Source organism: Octopus bimaculoides, chromosome 14 (assembly GCF_001194135.2).
Source record: "Octopus bimaculoides isolate UCB-OBI-ISO-001 chromosome 14, ASM119413v2, whole genome shotgun sequence".
NCBI lineage: Eukaryota > Metazoa > Mollusca > Cephalopoda > Octopoda > Octopodidae > Octopus > Octopus bimaculoides.
This window is the reverse complement of record NC_068994.1, coordinates 6604876-6625175: the sequence shown is the minus strand read 5'-3', so window position 1 is coordinate 6625175 and position 20300 is coordinate 6604876. Positions and strand designations below refer to the sequence as shown.

At 38.1% G+C, this 20300-nt stretch overlaps 2 protein-coding genes across 9 annotated transcripts in view; both read right to left on the bottom strand.

Annotated features, from left to right (window-relative positions):
* Positions 1 to 9079, bottom strand: part of LOC106873402 (zinc finger protein 271) — a 40820-nt gene extending 31741 nt beyond the window's left edge. Inside the window, exon 1 of one of the 4 annotated variants that reach the window (XM_052972657.1) lies at positions 8871 to 9079. The gene's annotated coding sequence lies outside the window, so the exon portion shown is untranslated. Of the gene's footprint in view, positions 1 to 621; positions 722 to 3618; positions 4611 to 8870 lie in introns of those variants that run through there. The other 3 variants (XM_052972653.1, XM_052972654.1, XM_052972655.1) reach the window with 3 other exon arrangements.
* Positions 9080 to 11043: 1964 nt separating this feature from the next.
* Positions 11044 to 20300, bottom strand: part of LOC106873401 (SMC5-SMC6 complex localization factor protein 2) — a 34694-nt gene continuing 25437 nt past the window's right edge. For all 5 annotated transcript variants that reach the window (XM_052972658.1, XM_014920748.2, XM_014920752.2 and 2 more), the window contains one exon: positions 11044 to 12273. The gene's annotated coding sequence lies outside the window, so the exon portion shown is untranslated. The remainder of the gene's footprint in view (positions 12274 to 20300) is intronic.

The following is a 20300-nucleotide window of genomic DNA, read 5'->3' as shown; positions in this document are numbered from 1 at the left end:
CAAATCAGATTGGAGCCTGGTGTAGCCATCTGGTTTCACCAGTCCTCAGTCAAATCGTCCAACCCATGCTAGCATGGAAAGCGGACGTTAAACGATGATGATGATGATGATGATGATGATCAAGATCTCATAGCTACAAGATAATGCTTGATTAGTTCAAAACAATGTGGATAAAAAAGCATTAATTTTGGCAGAATAATGCGAACACTAAAGGGTTGACTATGAAACATTGTAATAATAATAATAATAATAATAATAATAATAATAATAATAATTACATTCCCTTGTAATCAAACAGTATGTGGTGTGACCACATGAAACATGTGGCATCATGGGAAAGTTCCAGCAACAGGCCATGGCAGTTAATGAGTCAAAGCCTATGTTCCATGCTGACATAGATTGAATGGTATGACAGGATTCAATGGGTCCAAAGATTGCATTGTGGTCTAGTGTCTGCTCTGGTATGGCTTCTATGGCTGGATGTTCTTCCTAACAACCACCACTCCACAGCATGTACTAGGAGCTTTTTTTCTTATATCACCAGTACTAGTAAGACTATGAATCCCAAAAGGGGCAATTATAGAGTGAATTTTAGGGCTTATAAATCTAATATTTTCTTACCCTTCCTTAATACCGGTTCCTTTGCTCTTTTGAACAGTTTAGTTGTGTTGAGCTTTTACATGGATGCTCAATCTGCTAGAAATAGCAGTCAGATTTTACTCCAACATCTTACAAAAAAAAAGGACAAATAGAATAATGTAGTTCTAGATAAAAGTATGCACAAAATAGGAAAGGTTTTGGTTGGAATATCTTAAACAATGGATCCGCTTGATCGAAGCTGACCTGTCCCTGAACAACATCCCTTGGTGCTTAGTCTTGTATGGGTGTGCATGCATGTAGCTATCTATTCTGAGAATTTCCACACTTCTTTCCAAACACTAACAACCGGCTTTGCAAAACTGTGAAGAATCATCTTATAGCTAGTGCCCTATAATCCAGTAAATTGGGGGCACTCACAAAACTCCAGGTGTGTGAGAGAATTTACCATATTTCTGTCGAAGTATACACTGTCTTTGTCTCAATTAATATTGAAAATAAGGAAGTCGTTAGTAAAATAACTTTTTCGTAATTAAGCTGGTGTTAAGAACATAAATTAGCATGGAATTTTGATGAAAGGTTTAAATTTAGATTGCTTTAACTCTTTTGTTATCATATTTCTGTTGAAATAGGCTGCCTTTGTTTTTAATTAATTTCGAAAATAATGAGGAATTTAGTAAGATAACTGTGTCATTATTAAGCTGTTTACAAATAAATTAACATGAAATTTTGGAGGAAGATTTGAATTTAGGTTGCTTAGATACAAAAAAGTTTGTGTCTGAGAACTAGAGGTGGTCTCAAGCAGATTGGTATGAAAAAGGTTAAAGTCAGCATTGCCAGCTAACAAAAGATACTAGTTAGTTAAGTGGTAATTGTTGTGCTAACAGATATGACCTGTACTTCACCAGAGTATCTCTTTACAGCCAAGTAGACTGGACCATTCAAAATAAAATTACATTTTAAGATAGCTCTACTGATAGGATATAAACCATTGATCTTTAAGATAGGGTTAGGATCAGAAGGATAAAATGCCAATTTGCTATGCCCAGCACTGTCTTAAAGCATAGCTACACTAGGTACTTCACAGGTCTAGGGGCCTAATGCTAATTTATTTATGCTGTAGTTGAATGTGTAAGGGACCTTGTAGAGAGGGGCCTATAATGGAGTTACAATAGCTCTGATTAGGCCTAATCAAAATGACAGCCTCTATAATCTTTTACTTGTTTCAATCATTGGACTATGTCCATGCTGGGGTATAGCTTTGAAGGGCTTTTAGTTTAGCAAATCAACCCCAGTACTTGAGGAGTGGCTGTGTGGTAAGAAGCTTTCTTCCCAACCACATGGTTCTGGGTTCAGCCCCCTGCATGGCACCTTGGACAAGTGTCTTTTACTATAGCCTCAGGCCAACCAAAACCTTGTGAGTGTATTTGGTAGACAGAAATTGAAAGCCCATCATATATATATATATATATATATATATAGTTATGTGTGTATTTTTGTGTCTGTTTGTCTGACAACCGATGTTGGTGTGTTTACATCCCTGTAACTTAGCAGTTTGGCAAAAGAGACTGATAGAATAAGTACTAGACTTACAAAGAATAAGTCCTGGGGTCAATTTGCTATTACACTGCTTTAAATTCCCCAAGACAGCCAGGGTGTCCTACCTCAAGGGATTAATATTGGTTTCAAATTTTGGCACAAAGCTAGCAATTTAGGGGAGGGTGGGGTAAGTCGATTACAGTGCTCAACTTGAATGTATTTTATTGACCCTGGAAGGATGAAAGGCAAAGTCGATTTGGGCAGAATTTGAACTCAGACTGCAAAGACAGACGCAGTGCTGCTAAGCATTCTGCCTGACGTGCTAACGATTCTGGCAGCTCACCACCTCAAGAGATTAATATTCTTTTCTATTCTAGGCACAAGGCCCGATATTTTGGAAGAGGGGGGAGGCAGTCGATTAGATCGACTCCAGTATGCAACTGGTACTTAATTTATCAACCCCAAAAGGTTGAAAGGCAAAGCTGACCTCAGCAGAATTTGAACTCAAAACATAATGACAGACGAAATAGTAATATTAGGACCCCTAAAGCCAGAGTGCAATTATGATCCTTAAAAACCATCAAAGACTTAGAAACACCCAACTTATGAACCCTTTGATCACCGTTTCAGTTGTGACTCGTTTCATTAGTATCATTTTAACACCCACTTTTCCGTGGTAGCATAAACCAGACAGAATTCACAGAAGCAGATTTTGTGTCGTTTGATGCTCTTCCTGACACTAACCCTTGCTTGTTTTCCAGCAAGCTAATATTTCTTCATGACTGGGCATATTTTCACGGAGAACTGGAAAAGGGATACCACACATTCAATGACAACATCTACTTACACTCACACACAACACACACGCATATATAAATGTATGTGTGTGTGTGTGTGTGTGTTTATCCCTGTTTTGACACCATGCCACTGACACAAACAAGCATTACTGTCATATTAGCAGTGTCCACCACTTCCAGCCCTTCACAAAAACACATCTGCTCAATGGGAAACACAACCTCGCATAGAAACAGGACAGGGTCAACCTAACTATATGCCAAGCATGCTATCTTGAGGTTGAGAATTTAAATTCAAAACACATATGCCTTACTATGAGGCCTGCTTTCTAAAGACAACAGATGCAGCAGGGATGTGGGGGGAGCAGTCTGCTGCTGCATTGAGTAATTCAAAGTAACTACCCCCACAAAATGCAATGCCCTCGTAGGCCAAATTCTTTCAGAGAAATCAGTGAGAGTTTACAGTAAAAGGAAGGTTTTATATCCACTTGTTGTCTACCATCCACAGTTGACAGGAAATAAAAATCAACGCATATAACCCCCCCTCTCTCAAAACTCCCCACCCTTCAGCTATGAGTCTATGATATGTATGTGTGTGGGGTACGGAGTGTGTTGGCAATGTCCTTTCTTATCAGACACTATAAGAAACGAAACAAAAACAAAACAACATAGCAAAAACTAAACCTACCTCATGCCATGATATATATTCCTGTAGGACATAAGACAGTCTCTAAAGCAGAGAGATGATCCATTTGCTTTGAGTTCTTATCTGTCTACGTTTTGTAAAACTACTGCAGTTTAATGTCACTTCTTTTAGGAAACCACGTTTGAACAGGAAAGAAGTCAGCATTGAAACAAAGAAGATGAAAATGTATGTTATCTAGGCATGGGGCTTGTCCCTTCGCTTTTAGAGTTTTCAACTGTCTTCACACACAACAACAGAATAACAACATCTTAGCAAAATAAATTAGAGCAACATCAGCAGCAATGGTGGTGGTGGTGGTGTTGGTGGTAGTGGTGACGGGTGGTGGTGGTGATGATGGTGCTAACAACAGCAACTGCAGAAATGGTGGTGGTGGTGGTGGTGGTCGTCGTCGTCGTGATAGAAACAACAACAGTAAGCACTGTAACGGTGATAGCATGGTAGTGGTTGCAGTGAAGTAGTAGCGGCGGTAGTTGTTGCTGTTGTTGTTGTAACCGAAGACAACAATAACAACAGCGGCGGCGGCGGCGGCAGTTATAGGTGCAGCAGAGTGGCAACAGCAGCAGCACCACCAGCAGTTCTCTGTGCAGTAGAGTAGTAGTATAAGAGCAACAACATCACTAGTAGTGGTAATCGTAGTAATGGTGGCAGCAGTAGTAGTAGTAGTAGTAGTAGTAGTAGTAGTATTAACGGCAACGGCAATTGTAGTAGTTATAACAGCAACTGCAGTTTAAGCAGCAGAAACAACAACAACTGGAACAGCAGCAGCAGGAATATGTGACAACAACAGCAGTGAAGTCTGCAAAAACAACAGCAGATGTTGTTGTTGTTACTGTTGTTGTTGTTGTTATTACTGAACAGCAGCTGTGGCAACACCACCACCTCTAACAATACTAACAGTTCTTGACAGCAGCAGCAGCAGTAGCAACAGAAATAACACAAGTTTGAGCAGCAGCTGCAACAGCAGCTGCTGTAGTCACGACAGCATCAACAACAGATTTCTCAAAAACAACAGGAGGGAGGAGGAGGAGGAGGAGAGATGAAACCGTAGTGGCGGCGGCGGTGGTGGAGGAAGCCTCTCTACTCGTCTGTTACCCACCTACCTAAACTAATATTCTCTCCCTCTCTCTCTCTTTCTCTGGTCCCCCCTCCCCCACCACCACCACTCCTTCAATAGTCATTGGCTTCCAGCCACTTATTTCTCCTCCCCCCTCTTTTTTTCTCTTCTCTCTCTCTCTCTCTCTCTCTCTTTCTCTCTGTCTTTTCGTCGTCATCACCGTTTCTTCATTTGGCGCTTTGCAAAACAAAGAAATTGTATAGAAAAAAAAACAACAAAACAAAACAAAACAAAAAACAAGATAATGGCAACAGAAAATGGTAGGGGGATACACCACGATTCGAACTGCGGACATTTCGGTCCAAGTAACAGAAGGCGAGTGTGATACAGAGAGAGAAAGACCGTGTGTGAGAGAGAGAGATGTGAAAAAGACTTGTCAACTCTCTCTCTCTGTCTCTCACACACTCTCCTATGAAATCTCTGTCTCTCACACACACTCTCCTATAAAATCTCTCTCTCACACGTCTCCAAGAAACTAGTAAATTACTATTAACGTAACAAATTTCGATGGCTTTCTTCTTCTTCTTCTTTCACTGTCAGGCAACAACACCAAGGATGGAAGGAGACAAAAATGACTGAAAGAGAGAGAGAGAGAGAGAGAGAGAGAGAGGAAGGAAGAGAGAGACAGAGAGAGAGAGACATAATAGGAGGAAGTGGCGGTGGGGGGGAATGGGTGATGTTTGCAACGTAGCAAACAGGCAGAATAAAAACAAGATGTGTTCTTGCAAAACACCTGGTGCGTGCGTGTGTGTGTATGCGTGTGTGTGTCATGTACTTGAATTTACAGGGGAGGGATGTGGGAGGGGGGAGGAGAGAGAAAAAAGTAATCTGTAACTAAGTGTTCTCGAGTTTGATATGTGATCCATACGAAACTCTGAGTAAAGCCGACCGAAAGATGTCCTCAGACCTCAATTAAAACTACATTTCTCCACCTAACACACACGCACACATACATATATATATAAATATGTACATATATATATATATATATGCATACATATGTCTATGTATATATATATACATATATATGTCTATGTATTTATATATATATATATATATATATATATATATATATATATATATATATATATATATATATATATATATACACACTCTTGAGAGTTTCTTGCCACTATATATACACATATATATGTTGTGAATGTGGTGTGAATGAATTTCGTTACTATTAGTGTGCGTGTGTGTCATTTTGTCTGTGGACTCATGCGTACACATGCACTGCTCCTCTCCAGTACAATATATACCCGTGTGTCATTTCTCTCTCTCTGTAAATATGCCTGCATCGTGTGACTGTGCAGCGTATGCTTGTCACTGTATGTATATGCAAGCCACAGTCAGTGCGTGTGTGTGTGTGCGTGCTCGATTTTATTTAACCCGCAGTCGACCCACTTCGAGCAGAAGTAAGATCAATGCTATGACAGCCGTGACCATATTGTCATTTTTCGAGATATGTAGGGGTATAGTACTCATTGTGTCCTTCTTCCTGGCTGCTATTCCCAACAAGTCGAGTATGTGTATGCCAGATTTTATTTAACCATAAGTCGACCAGAACTAGGATCAAATGCATGCCAGAAGTGACCATACCGTTTTTTTGCAAGATATTCAGAAAGGTATATTACGCAATGTGTCCTTCCCGTATTTGAGATACAGAGTTTGAGATTATTTTAGGGAAATGTGGCTGCTATTCTTCGCAGGTCGAGCTACAACTCGCGTGCGTATGCTTGTATTCAGTTCGGATAGCGAAAGCCTATGTGTTTGTGTGTGTGTGTGTGTGAGTGCGCGCATGTGTGCATGTGTATCTTTATGCATGTGCGTGCGTCTGGTGTAGGATGGGTGTTTGCGAATATGCATTTTTGTTTGTATGTGTCATCAAGTGTCTGTGTGTGTATGTGGACCATATACGAGCAGTTTGCCTTTGTTTCCGTATTATGTGACTATGAGTAAATGTATGTGCGTGCGTGTGTGTGTGTGTGTGTGTGTGTGTGTTGTATGTGTCACTACGAGTTGCCTTGGTGTGACTCGATACGCTTATATAAGCGCGCAAATGCAACACAACACACGCATGCTCTCTCACACGCGCACTTACAAGAAGCTAATAACAGCTTGCTATACTTTTGTGCAAGGCTAGCAAACAAACAACATAACATATACATATGGATACAAACACACACAGAACTTAGCAACCATACACATACACACGTATCTGCGTGCATGTATGTATGTATGTATATGTATGTGTATGTGCGCGCACGCAAGTAAAGACAGTATAAACAGAATGCAGACATACTGTTATATACACGGGGTGAATGTGCGCGCCCACACATACATTCTTTCTCACACACACACACACACACATATATATATATAGTTATCACAATACTATATAAAGACCATTTGGATAGTCAGAATTATTTTTATAAAAAGTTTCCAGTTTCGAATCGAACATACGTTTTTTTTTTGTGTGTGTTTTTGTTTTATTCTTGTTTGTCCCTGAAAAACTTGTTAGGAAACAAAATGCAAATTATAGTTACGTGTGTGTGTGTGTGCGCGCGCGATGCCGTCTTCAGACAGGGACGCACTGGGCAGTTGTCCAGGGGCCCAGTTTTGATCTATATATGTTGTAGCTTGCTGCAGGGCCCAGTGCAATGATTACCCAAGGGGGCGGCTATGTGGTTGCAAAGACGACGTTACATATGTATGTGTGTGGAGAGAGAGAGAGAGAAAGAGAACACTATAAAGTTCCCAGTTTCGAATCATAAATGTTATTATTTAGGTTTAAGTCTGTGCTGGCTTCATTTCATCTAAGTGACGAGGAATTTGTTAACAGTCGTTAAGAAAGAGAGAGAGAGGGGGGGAGTGAAAGATCAATTGAAGTATGGAAAGACGAAAACAAAACAACAACAAACCTGGTCTGGCCTTGGTTGTGTTTGATTGAGACACTACGATCGATCTAAAGGCGGTAACAAAAACAATAAACAGGCCTTTTAAAGGCGGGAGTTCGAGTGTTGCTTGCGAACGAACGAACAGAAGAAGATATGTTTATTTACTTCGAATGAACGACCAACGAACCAATTAAAGAATCTATCTCCACCGTAGTCACTTCCTTGGTCTGCTAGAAAAAGTAACCAAATACCCTGAAATTGCATCTAACCCTATTAAAATAAACGACACTCGTCTGCAAATGATGATAATAATAATAATAATAAAGATTGGATGGTCACGGCTGAAATGTCTATGAATATAGAGCTGCTTGATCAGAGATCACTTGAAGTTAAGGAACCAAAATAATAAACCATATACAATGAAAGTATTTCTGTTGTTTTATAGTTAGTGTATAATTACCATATAGTGTATAATTACCATATACACAACAATATTTGCTGTGTATTTAGAGAAATCGCTAAGCAGAGGAATAAAAGACAGTGTGTATAATATATATGTGTGTGTGTGTTGATTGTCAAGTCGTGTGTGTGTGTGTGTGTGTGTATGTGTCTTTATATTTGTTTGTTAATAGTGTTGTTTTTACAACGCTCGCAACTGAAATCAAAGACACGCCACGATTCGATGATCCTAAACTAGACAGAAACGAAGACAAACAGAGAAAGAAATATTCAAAAGAAGAAAGAGAGAAAAGGACAGAAGAAGAAAAGGAAGGAAGATGGGACTTAATAAAAGGGCATAAATAAATAAAGAAAGAAAGAAAAGACAAGAGTAAGAAAGAAAGACAGATAAATAGACTGATAGATATACTAACAAACAAACAGAGATAGACAGACAGATAGACTGACAGATAAATAGAGATATTTTTCTTTTGAAATTCAACACACACATATATATATATATATCCGAAGTGTCGTATTATATATACCCACTTTATTGACAGATATACGAATGCAATCTTTTCCTTGACTTATGGGCTTTTAGACAACTTACGTATATAAATATATACATTGACACACATATATTTATATATAAGCATAAATACATACATGTATCAGTACAGACACTATACGCACAAACACCAAACAAAATTTATATACACACACAGATAAATATATATACGCACACATTTAGATATAATATATATATATATGTATCTTACCATCTAAAGTTCGGATGAGGAGGATAATATTATTCTACAGGGCAAGATCAGCTTAGCTGGGATAGACACGCCACCGCCCGTCCTCTCTGTCAATGCATCTGCTGCAGAACGGCAAGCAGCATAGCTGGAACATTTGTTTTGGTTGTTGGACTCCGACTGAGCAAAATGCTACGATCAGACAACAGCAACGTTGGCGGTAATTCGAGATCTATAAACCGGTGAACTACCAGTTTGTCTCCATGCGTTCAAATGTCTGGCATAGAACGGTATATATGGATATTCGTATACATGCGTAAGCTTGCATTTGAAATTGCGTTTTTTTCTTTTTGTTTTAACAAGTTATGTCTGTGTGTGAACAAATACACACACGCATGCATATACATACACATATATAATTTATATATTCACACACATATATATATACACACACACACACACACGCACATACACCGTTTTCAATTTAACTGTTGAATGTGGTGCTCCAGCATGACCACAGACCAATAACTGAAACTAGTAGAGATAAAAGTATACCTCTCTGTCTATCTATCTCCTGTCAAACTGTCTAACCCATGCCAGCATGGAAGGGATACGTTATACGACGACCATGACGATGATGATGATGATGATGATGATGACGACGACATATATGTACATGTATACACGTTCACGAATTTGTGTTGCCAGATTCCTGTTCTGAAACCGTGTGTTGAAACGTGTTATATTTTGGGATGGTCATTTTTTTATCTTTACCAAATATACACATGCACTATATATTCGTTCTCCCCTCGTTTATTACTGCTCTCATTTTAACTCATGTCCATTGCCTGAAAATCTTTCATCACACATCTGTGAGCTCTTCAGAGACACTTTTCCGTCTTCATGTACACCCCTGCACTGCTTAATCTATTCTTGTATGCACAGACAGGAAAACCTACTTTTTTTCCGTTGAGGGCTTATATGCCCCATTATTAGACTATTTTCTTTAGTCATTGCACGGTGATAGCTTATAAAATACTGTTATTATTATTTACAGAATTGTAAAAATCGACGCTGCTAATCAAAAACTATCACATACACACATACATGGAACTGGTAAGCTGAAGAGTGGCACCAGGTTCCAGTCTGATTTGGACTGGTTTCTACAACTGAATGCCCTTCCTAACACCAACCACTCCGAGAGTGTAATGGCTGCTTTTTACGTGCCACCTGCAAGAGTGCCATTTACACGACACCAGTAATAGCCACAGCTACGATTTCACAGGTGACATATACATGACACCCACAATGGCCATGATTACAGTTTCACTTGGCTTTACGAGTCTTCTGAAGCACAACATATCGTCATGGCCTTGGTCACTTGTCATCGCCTCTGTGAAGCTCAACATGAAACTGAAAAAGCTACCAAAAGCTAATGGGGGTGGGGAGACAAGCGACAGCATGGTGAAATGTGTCTCACTTGCAGCTGCTAAACTCTTTACTTACCATTTTTCTTTTCAAATACACAGTGTAAAAAGGAACGACACCTTCCTTTCTTTCGGTCACCATTCACTGTCTCTCTCTCGCTTCTTCTCTGTCCTTCCCCCCCTCCCGCTTTGCCACTCACTTCAACTACACCTCCTCTGCTTAACACCATTTATTTCTCTTTTTCTTTGTACCTCTCCCTTCAACCTTTTTACCTCTTCCTTTGAAGTAAGTGTGACACACACCACAGTTATGTACATAAAAAAACAAAAAGTTAGCATATTAATATAATTGATATGCTTTGATTAATTTTGAAAGTAATGAAGAATTTAGAGGAATTTAGGAAAAGACTTTTTTATTATTATTATTATTAAGGCAGCGAGCTGGCAGAATCATTTATAGCATTTTGTTTGTCTTTACATTCTAAGATCAAATTCAGCTGAGGTCGACTTTGTCTTTCATCCTTTTGGGGTCGATGAAATAAGTATAAAGTTAATGTTTGTAACAAAACTTAACAAATGGTTCTTACACAAAAGATTACGAGAGAGGGTTTTTAATTTAAATAAAAACACTTTAATAATAATAAAACAAAAAACAAAAGGCTTAGTTTCATGGAACCAAAAGTTGTCTCAAGAAAAACTTTTCTGCAACACTAACATAAAACACAAAAAGAAATTTTAAAACCGAAACAAATAAACAACAAAAACAATAATAGCATTTGTAACATTTTTAATTTTTCCATAATAAATGCCAACAAGGTAACAATAATTAGATTTTTTTTTACATTTTATCACTGTATTTACAAACTGATCAAGCAGGATACTTCCCATAATACTAATGACTTGTAAGGTACATGGTATTTTGTTATGCAACCATAAAACAGGGTGCAGAGGAAATAATGCCCCTTTGTATTTGAATCAGGTTGTGAAACAATACTTAATAAATTTCCTAAAACTTCTAAGATTTTTTCATTAGTTCATTATTCGTTTCTTTAAGTAATGCAATAAATTTGTGTTCAATAAAAGATTAATTATCAAAAATTTAAGAAACACACAAAAACCGTTAGATTCACTTCAACATTTAAATTTAATTTGCCAAAATATTTTCGTCGCTTTGAGACCGCGACCTGTTCACTGACAAAATTCCGTGCTGCAGCAGGTCGCGGTCTCAAAGCGACGAAAATATATTGACAAATTAAATTTAAATGTTGAAGTGAATCTAACGGTTTTTGTGTGTTTCTTAAATGGCTTATAAACACCTTCCATGCTGCAATTGTTTTCGTTCCAGCACACGATCTCAGATCAAGTCACTTGCTATGCAAGTACATCTCCATAATATTAAGAATTTTTATACTATAAAAGTTATCAAATGCAAAAAGGACATTACTTCTGCTGTACCTTGTATAGTATAAAGTATATTAAACATTTTTATAAGTCAATACCACGTTCTACTGCATTAGCAGTGTGCTTTTTACATCATTTGTTAAGGTTATCTCTACAGACCATCATCATCATCGTTTAACACACGTTTTAAATGCTGGCATGGGTTGGATGGTTTGACTGAGGTCTGGAAAGCCAGCAGCTGCACCAGGCTCCAATCTGATCTCGCAAGGTTCCTACAGTTGGAGGCCCTCCCTAACGCCAACCATTCGGAGAGTGTAGTGGGTGACTTTTATGTGCCACCGGCATGGGAGCTAGTCAGGCAGACCTGGCATCAACCACGCTCGGATGGTACTTTTTACATGCCACTGGCATGGGAGCCGTTCAAGGGGCACTGGCCACAGCTACTATCTTAGTTTTACTTGACTCAATAGGTCTTCTCAAGAATATCATATCACCCAATGCATCAAGGGTACTTTTTAATGGGCCGGACATGCAACACTGGCATCGGCCATGGCTGCGATCTCACATTAGTTGCCAGGTCTGCAATCTCACATTAGTTGCTGCAGATATAGAAAAGAAAATCACCAAATTTAAATCGGTGATAAGAGTTAAATTACCCATAAAGTACAAAAGCCATAGTAGTAGTCAAAGAGAGGTACAAAAAATTAAAGGAATGGTTTAGAAACAAGATGGATCCAATGGGAGTGAGGGTAAAGTTTGACGACCTACCGTCAGTTATAGATTACGACAACTTGTTGCCATATATAAAATGGTAAAGCATGAGTAAGCTTTTAGAATTTTTGAAGACTACATATATGATACTAAAAAGAAAAAAAAAAGTGTATGTGTAGGGGGAGGTAGAAGAAATGATATAAAAACTTTGTATTTAAACAGTTAAATGGTACTGCTTGAGAGTGGGGTTCAAGTAGCTATTACATCCTCATTTAATTATTATCCATCTCTCATTCATTCGTTTTATGTTTTTTGTCCCCACTGTGGTGTTCTGTCTGTCTTTGTGCTGTCCCCCTCTGTGCCATGGCCTGTGTGCCAAATAAAGAATATAACCAAGACAACTACTACTCAGCAGTGAAAAAGGGGCCAACAAAACATTCAGTTACTGGTGCACAGAAGAATACATACCAAAAACTACACACTACACAGGATCATCGAGAAAAATACATGCAGAAAAATAAACAGAACCAACATTTGTCAATGTAAGAGAAATACACAGGAGTCTATTCAATTACTTGAGTTTTCTGAATTCTGAAAACAAGTACAGAAATGAAACTGAGTTTAAAGATGATTGGTGTAACAAACCAAATGCTCAAAACTTCAGGATAGATTTATCTCATCTGCAATATGAGACAATGATTAAAAAAGTTGCAGAAATCTTGAAATTAAAAACATTAGACATAGATTTTAAGAAAAAATTCCTCAAAATGGGCTGGACGGCATATCAAACCAAAGATTACTATAACTAACTCTTTCATGAAAAATATACAGCAAAATGGTCCTCAACAATTTGTACAGGATGTATGAGATGTATTAAACGAAAACCATCCCAAAACAAATATGCTTGTATTAGAAGGTGTAGCAAACAGTGGAAAATCATTCCTCACCCGATCCATTGAGCAAATGTTTCATTACACTGGAACCATACAAGGCACATCGACTTTCCCTTTCCAAGACATGGTAGGTACTGAATTATGCCTTTTTTACTTCTGTAAAAATGCATTCCACACTTGTTTCAGTCTTACAAATTATTGCAGTTCAGAGAGAAATAAAAAAATAAAAAGAATATATTGCTCATTTTAAGCAACTGTATACCTATTATTGTTGACCCCTGTTTGTGTATGTGTGTGTGAAAGTTTGTTGGTTCACAAGGTTTTATTCATGGCTTGAAAAACTTTGTCTCAAATCGGTGAGTAGGAGACTTAAATAAATGAATTCCACATTTGTTTCAGTCTTACAAATTATTGTGGTTTAGGGAAACGTTCAGAAATAAAAAAAAAAGAATATTTTACTAGTTTTAGTGAAAATTGTCCAGTGCCAATCTTGGATACCAAAACATGTGTCACAAGAGGAAAATGATTCAATATGATAAATGTAACATTCCTGATTGAGGAGGAAGTCAGGAAGCACCTTATAACAAAATTAAGGAGTGACAAACTGATTCTCATACCAATCTACTTGGCTGAAGTGGGGGGGGGGGGGCAAAGAAACTATTGAAGAAGGGTTATGATGATGTGCTTATTCTGAAAATATGCCTAAAATTTGTGAGTTTTAGGCATAGTTTTGAATTAACTCTGTGAAAATAGTTCAAGAACTGTTTCCTTCAATGTTTTGATTCCATCAATAAAAAGAACACTGGCTGAGAGACCCAGCAAAGCTTGAGATCGAACAGGTGAGCAAATGGTTTGTCAGGAAGATCAGTAATGGCGTTAGAAACGTCTCTGACCTCGCCGTTTGGCGCAACATCAACAAAGCCATTACATGGTTTAAGGCCAACAGCAAGAAGGGTAGGGCTAGGTTTGCCCAATTTGATGTAGTGGACTTCTAACCATTCATATCAAGGGAGCTCCTGTTAAAGGCACTCAACTTCAATAGGGCCCATACTAATGTCAACAATGAGGACATATGCACCATAAGAACCCTACTCTTCAGTAAGGGGTCTGCTTGGACCAAACACACTGACCCAGAACGCTCCTTCAATGTGGCAACGGGTGCTTTTGACAGTGCAGATGTATGTGCCCTAGTGGGTCTCTTTACCCTAGATATACTAAAAAAAAAAAATTCCTTTCAACTAGTTTTGGCCTTTACAGGGATGACATGCTGGCAATATCAAGAGAGGGTAATGGCCTCGCGTTAGATGGGCTCAAAAAGGACTTCACAGGCACCATGAACTCCTTCGGACTGAAGGTCACTATAGAGACCATCCTGAAAACGGTGGATTTCCTTGATGTGACCCTAGACCTAGAGGTGAAGGATAAGCAACTTTCGAACAGTAAGTGTCTCTCTCTCTCTCTCTCTCGCTCCCTCTCTTTCTTTTCCTTTCGTGTGTAAAGCACAACTTTTGATCGGAACATGCTGAGAATCGGTTGTATAAATATGCATGGCTTGAGGTTGCCTTGGAAACAAGGCTACCTGTTAAATGACATCAAGTCAAAGAATGAGCATATCATAGCCCTCAGTGAGACCAGACTCCACAACCCGCGGAGCCTCCAGCACATGTTCGGCAGAGAACTCGATATTTATTTTTCTCAGTGTCTGCCGAGAATGGGCGGAGGTGGTGGTAACATTTGTACCATATGCATGTGTGTCAAAAACTCAGCAGCTGAGATACTAAATCCGATTCTATTATTGTTGTTCACTCTATGATAGAACTCATAGGAACCAACATAACATTTGTAGCATATGCTCCTGTCAAAAACCAACCTTGTGTATATCGTTGGTGATTTTTTCTTTTTCTGTTTTCCCTTTTTTGGACTTTCCTAAATATCCGACGAAGAGCTCCGCTCGAAACGTCAAATTCTCTTTCTTTCCTTTCCTGAGCGTCCAGTAACGCCAGATCTGTATCACATCCTCGCGTTGTTGTTTTTTTTTGTCGTTTTTCTTGTTTGAACTCACTATATAACGCATGCTCACATGGATCCTGAACTAGGAGTACCCAATTCCTGGAATTCTTGTGCCTTCGGATTACTGTTCCTGTTGGATTACTGCTCCTACTCACTAGGATTACACCATTTCTGAACCAAGATACTAAATGCGATTCTATTATTGCTGTTCACTCTATGATAGAATTCATAGAAATCAACGTAACATTTGCAGCATATGCAGATGTAGAAAATCAAAGACAAAGATATTAAATACAATTCTATTATTGCTGTTCATTCTATGATAGAACTCATAGAAACCAACGTAACATTTGTAGCATATGCAGATGTGAAAAACCAACAACCAAGATACTAAATACCATTCTATTATTGTTGTTCATTCTATGATAGAATTCATAGAAACCAATGTAACATTTGCAGCATATGCAGATGTAGAAAATCGAAGACAAAGATATTAAATACGATTCTATTATTGCTGTTCAATCTATGACAGAATTCATAGAAATCATGGCAACATCTGTAGCAAACGTACAAGTTATAGAAACAGGAGCCAAGACACCAAATACAATTCTATCATTGTTGCTTCTGTCCTTCAGAAAGCATTTTGCAAGACGTTTCCAAAAAACCCATTATTTACAAAACTCTGATCACAAAAAATAAAAGATAGAACAGGCAACTAAAGAATCAGTTGAGAAATGTCTACATCCCACATGGGCTTTTAAAACATGCATTACAAGGGGCAAAAGATTTACCACTGTAGAGGTATGGTTTGATATGGAAGAACGTACAAAGGAACATGCAACAAAAAGCCTGGAATGTGAGGAATTTATAATGATTCCCACTTACTTTGGTTGTTGGGTGACAAAGGTAAAAACTAAAGACGTGCCCCCTGAAATAGGAATAAGGCGGCTGGTGTCAGCCATCTGTTATGATTTTGGAGATCAAATCAACATTCTAGAAATTGCCGTCCTGGGACAGCAAAATGGGATTGGACAAGAGTTGGATTTATTAATTCAAGCAAATCTGGAAACAATAGAAAATCTCCCAGATCTGATTCAACTTCCAGATGGCACAACCATACACGTGGCCATTGAAGGCAGAACGCCATGTTGCTACCTTTGCACAACACCACCACAACACATAAAAATCATACATGTGACACAAAACACCCTGAAGTCTCTCTACCCAGATGCAGTAGGGAGATTTCAAAAAAATTAAACAAAAACCTTTTGAGAGAACACTGTGAGGTGAAGGATAAGCAACTTTTGAACAGTAAGTGACTCTCTCTCTCTCTCTCGTCTTCCCTTTGTGTGTAAAGCACAACTTATGATAGGAACATGCTCAGAATCGGTTATATAAATATGCATGGCTTGGGGTCGCCTTGGAAACAGGGATACCTATTAAATAACATCAAGTCACAGAATGTGCATATCATAGCCATCAGTGAGACCAGACTCTGCAACCCGCAGGCCTTCCAGCACATGTTCAGCGGCAGAGAATTTGACATTTATTTTTCTCTGTGTCTGCCGAGAATGGGTGGAGGTCGTACCAAGGTGCTTTTTCAGAAGAGTCTGGACCTCAAAGTAAGAGCAATATTTCTAGACCCAGAAGGTAGGCTGGTCGTCTTGGATATTGATGGCAGGTGTCATGAAATCAACAACCATGGAACTAAATAATGTTTGATTATTGTTAATGAATCATAGCAAAATCTGCATCAGATGTGTGAAGGAATCTATGACCAAGACATTCTAAACATCTTCCCCTCTTTTTTACCGTATCTAGAAAGTTTGCCACAGGAAAATTCACCTCAGGATTTTTGGCTGTAAGAAAGTTTGCCACAAGACAATTTCACCGCAAAAAAAAAGAGGAGTTGCTGCCTTGGTATACAAGTGTTTCAACCGACCTATCATATTATTAAAGAAACCAATAATAAGGGGCAAGGTAATTTCTTTATTTATTTGATAATATTTATTGTGTAGCCAACTCATTACAATGGGAACTAGCAGAAACAGGGTGAAATTAGTTGATGATCTTAACTTTGCTTATAGGATAGAAAGAAAATACGGTGAAAAAACACATTGGAAATGTAAAAGTGAATGTAAAGAGTGCATACTGTGCTGGAAAATGATAATTTATCTCTATGTAAAACATTTGGCAAGCATTGCCATCCTTCTCATCCTTCAAAACCAAAAGTTTACAAAGCAAAAACACAATTGAAATCACTAGCCACTAATTCACAAACTTCTGCATGGTCATTAAGAGCAGAAATTTCATCTAGTTTAGATGATAACGCATTGTCACTGATGTCGAAATCACCGCATTTGTTTCACAATATTAGAGGTTGGAAGCAAAAGAAAAGCCAAGCTCCTCCAACGCCAACCGGAAGAAGAATATAGATTTCTTGCCCAAGGTGCCACGCAGCGAGACTGAACCCGGAACCATGTGGTTGGTAAGCAAGCTATTTACCACACAGCCACTCCTGCGCCTAATACATAATATAAAAATTCCTCATCTTAGACATAGAATTGAATAATATTTTCTCATATAGCTTTTTTTTCATATATCTCATCATACAATGCAATGCTGATATAAAAAAAAACATGATCACATTAAAAATAACTCAGGTTATTTTTAATATTTTAATCATTGTTAACATGGCTTATGTCATTTGAATATTCAATTAAGGAGTAAAACAGATTTCTGCTCAAATTTAATTTCCCCTATCTTTAGGGTAGGTATTAAGGTAGTATCTTTAAAACAGGGCATTCATAAATTCTCTTTACAACTTCCAGTTTATTGCATCGATCAATTAACTTCTTAGCATGTTAAATAAATATTATTAAAGTTTTAATATTTAAATCACTTTTGTTTTTCGTCTTTAAATGGTGTTTATATTATTATCTCTGACTTTTAATGAAAATGAATTTTTTAAATTGCAAATATAATTTATGAACACCTTGAAAAGAGCTCTTGAGCTTCACCTGTCAAAAATCAGTGACCTAATCAGTAAACTTTGAAAATATCCAGGAATACTCGTCCATGCAGACAAGATTGGCAACCTATATAACGTACCGCTGGATACATACTGGGAATTGACACTGAAGTAACTGCACAAGGACTACCATATTGTACTGGACTCTGCCTTGTCTTTAAACTTGAACCTTTCATACCTTGACCAACCTATATAAGCTTAAAGGACTCCATCCAAACACATTACAATACTTTCAGAGAAGTTGAGGTTTTTGTTCACCTCATCACCCAGAAAAATTCTTCCTCAAAAATGCTTCATTTTTGTGGCTCTAGAGACCCTTTAATATTACACAACCAGCAATTACTACCATCCAAAGGCCAGAAAAGTGACCTAAAGAAGAAGCTGATGAAAATCCTAGAGTGATCCTCGATGGCTCAGAGGTATGGACCACCAAGGAGGTTGGTGCTTAGAGACTGAAGACCTGTGAAATGTGGTTCTGGAAACGAATGGAGAAGATCTGCTGGAGAGACCATGCCAGCAATGAAGAGATGCTTTGGAGAGTTGGAGAGAAGCAAAGCAATATGGACAGGACGTATTACGAGCCAGAGTGGGGTTCTGTGCACAGTGAAGGTGGTGGGGAATACATGAGAGCACATCGGGAAGGAGAAAGAGGGCAACAGTGATGGATGATATTCGGCAGAGGAAGTTATACCACTCAATGAAGGACAGCACAAGTTGTGTTGAGAATGCTGGAGAAGCTTCATATGAACAGGACCTGCCCAAGGGCAGATCACTTGAGATAAAAACAAAGACCATTCTCCTGCAGTCATTTTCATATTCAAGTCCATCTTACAGAAGAACTTTTACCAATTCAACCTGAATACATCTGGTCTTACCAAATAAAAGACCATGCTTTCCAATACAAATAGCAGACAGCTAAAGTCTAGGGCCAATACATAATAGGCGCTTTGAATTTAGAAGCAAAATAAATTATCCCATTTAGATTTAGAAGGGAGCCTGTTTACAAAAATCATAGTCACCAGACTATAAAAACACCTCAACAACCAATAGACCAAGCAGGTTTCCTTAAGAACTATAGTATGATAGATCACATATTCACTATAACAGAGCTTATAGAACGAATAAATGAATGAATGAATACAAGCTTCTTGTGTGTATCATTCAGTTGACTATGAAAAAGCTCCTGATAGCATCAAGACGAATGCAGTGTTGAAATCTCTGGAAATGCAAGGTATTGAGGTGCAATACAAACTACTCAGAGATGCGAATTCTGGATGCACAACAGATATATCTCTACTATCACCACCAGTAACGGTCTCAACTGAGAAGGGATACCCATGTAATAATAATAATGGTATCAAATTTTGCCACAAGGGCAACAGGTACTTTTTTTTTATCAACCCCGAAAGGATGAAAGGCAAAGTTGACCTCGACAGAATTTGAACTTGGAACATACAGACAGATGAAATGCCACGAGGCGTTTTTGCCCGTCGTGCCAACGACTATCGATATCTTTCGCCTTATAGCAATGCAAGGATAATCATGATGACAATGCTGCTTAATGATGAAAGAGACAGATCAAAAAGGCTCTCAAGCTGTGACCATCCCATTTATTCAAATAACGTTATTTTTTTCCAAGACAGTAGAATGTGATTGCAGGGAAATGCAGCCGGTTGAGCAACCATAATCTCTTCATGGTGATGATGATGATTTTGTTTCCAAAGTCAGAATTTTAAAAATTCTTTTTAAATAGAAAATTTTAGCAGCATGGGTGAAGGTAAATATTATCATATGAATACAGATGCATATAAGTGCATCTATATCAAAATATATATGTACATAAGAGAACATAAAAATGTGTTTGTGCGTGCGCACACAGAGGATGGGCCAAAAGCCATGCACCAAAACACTTACATTATCATTATTCAGTACAATATATATATATATATATATATATATATATATATATATATATATGCTA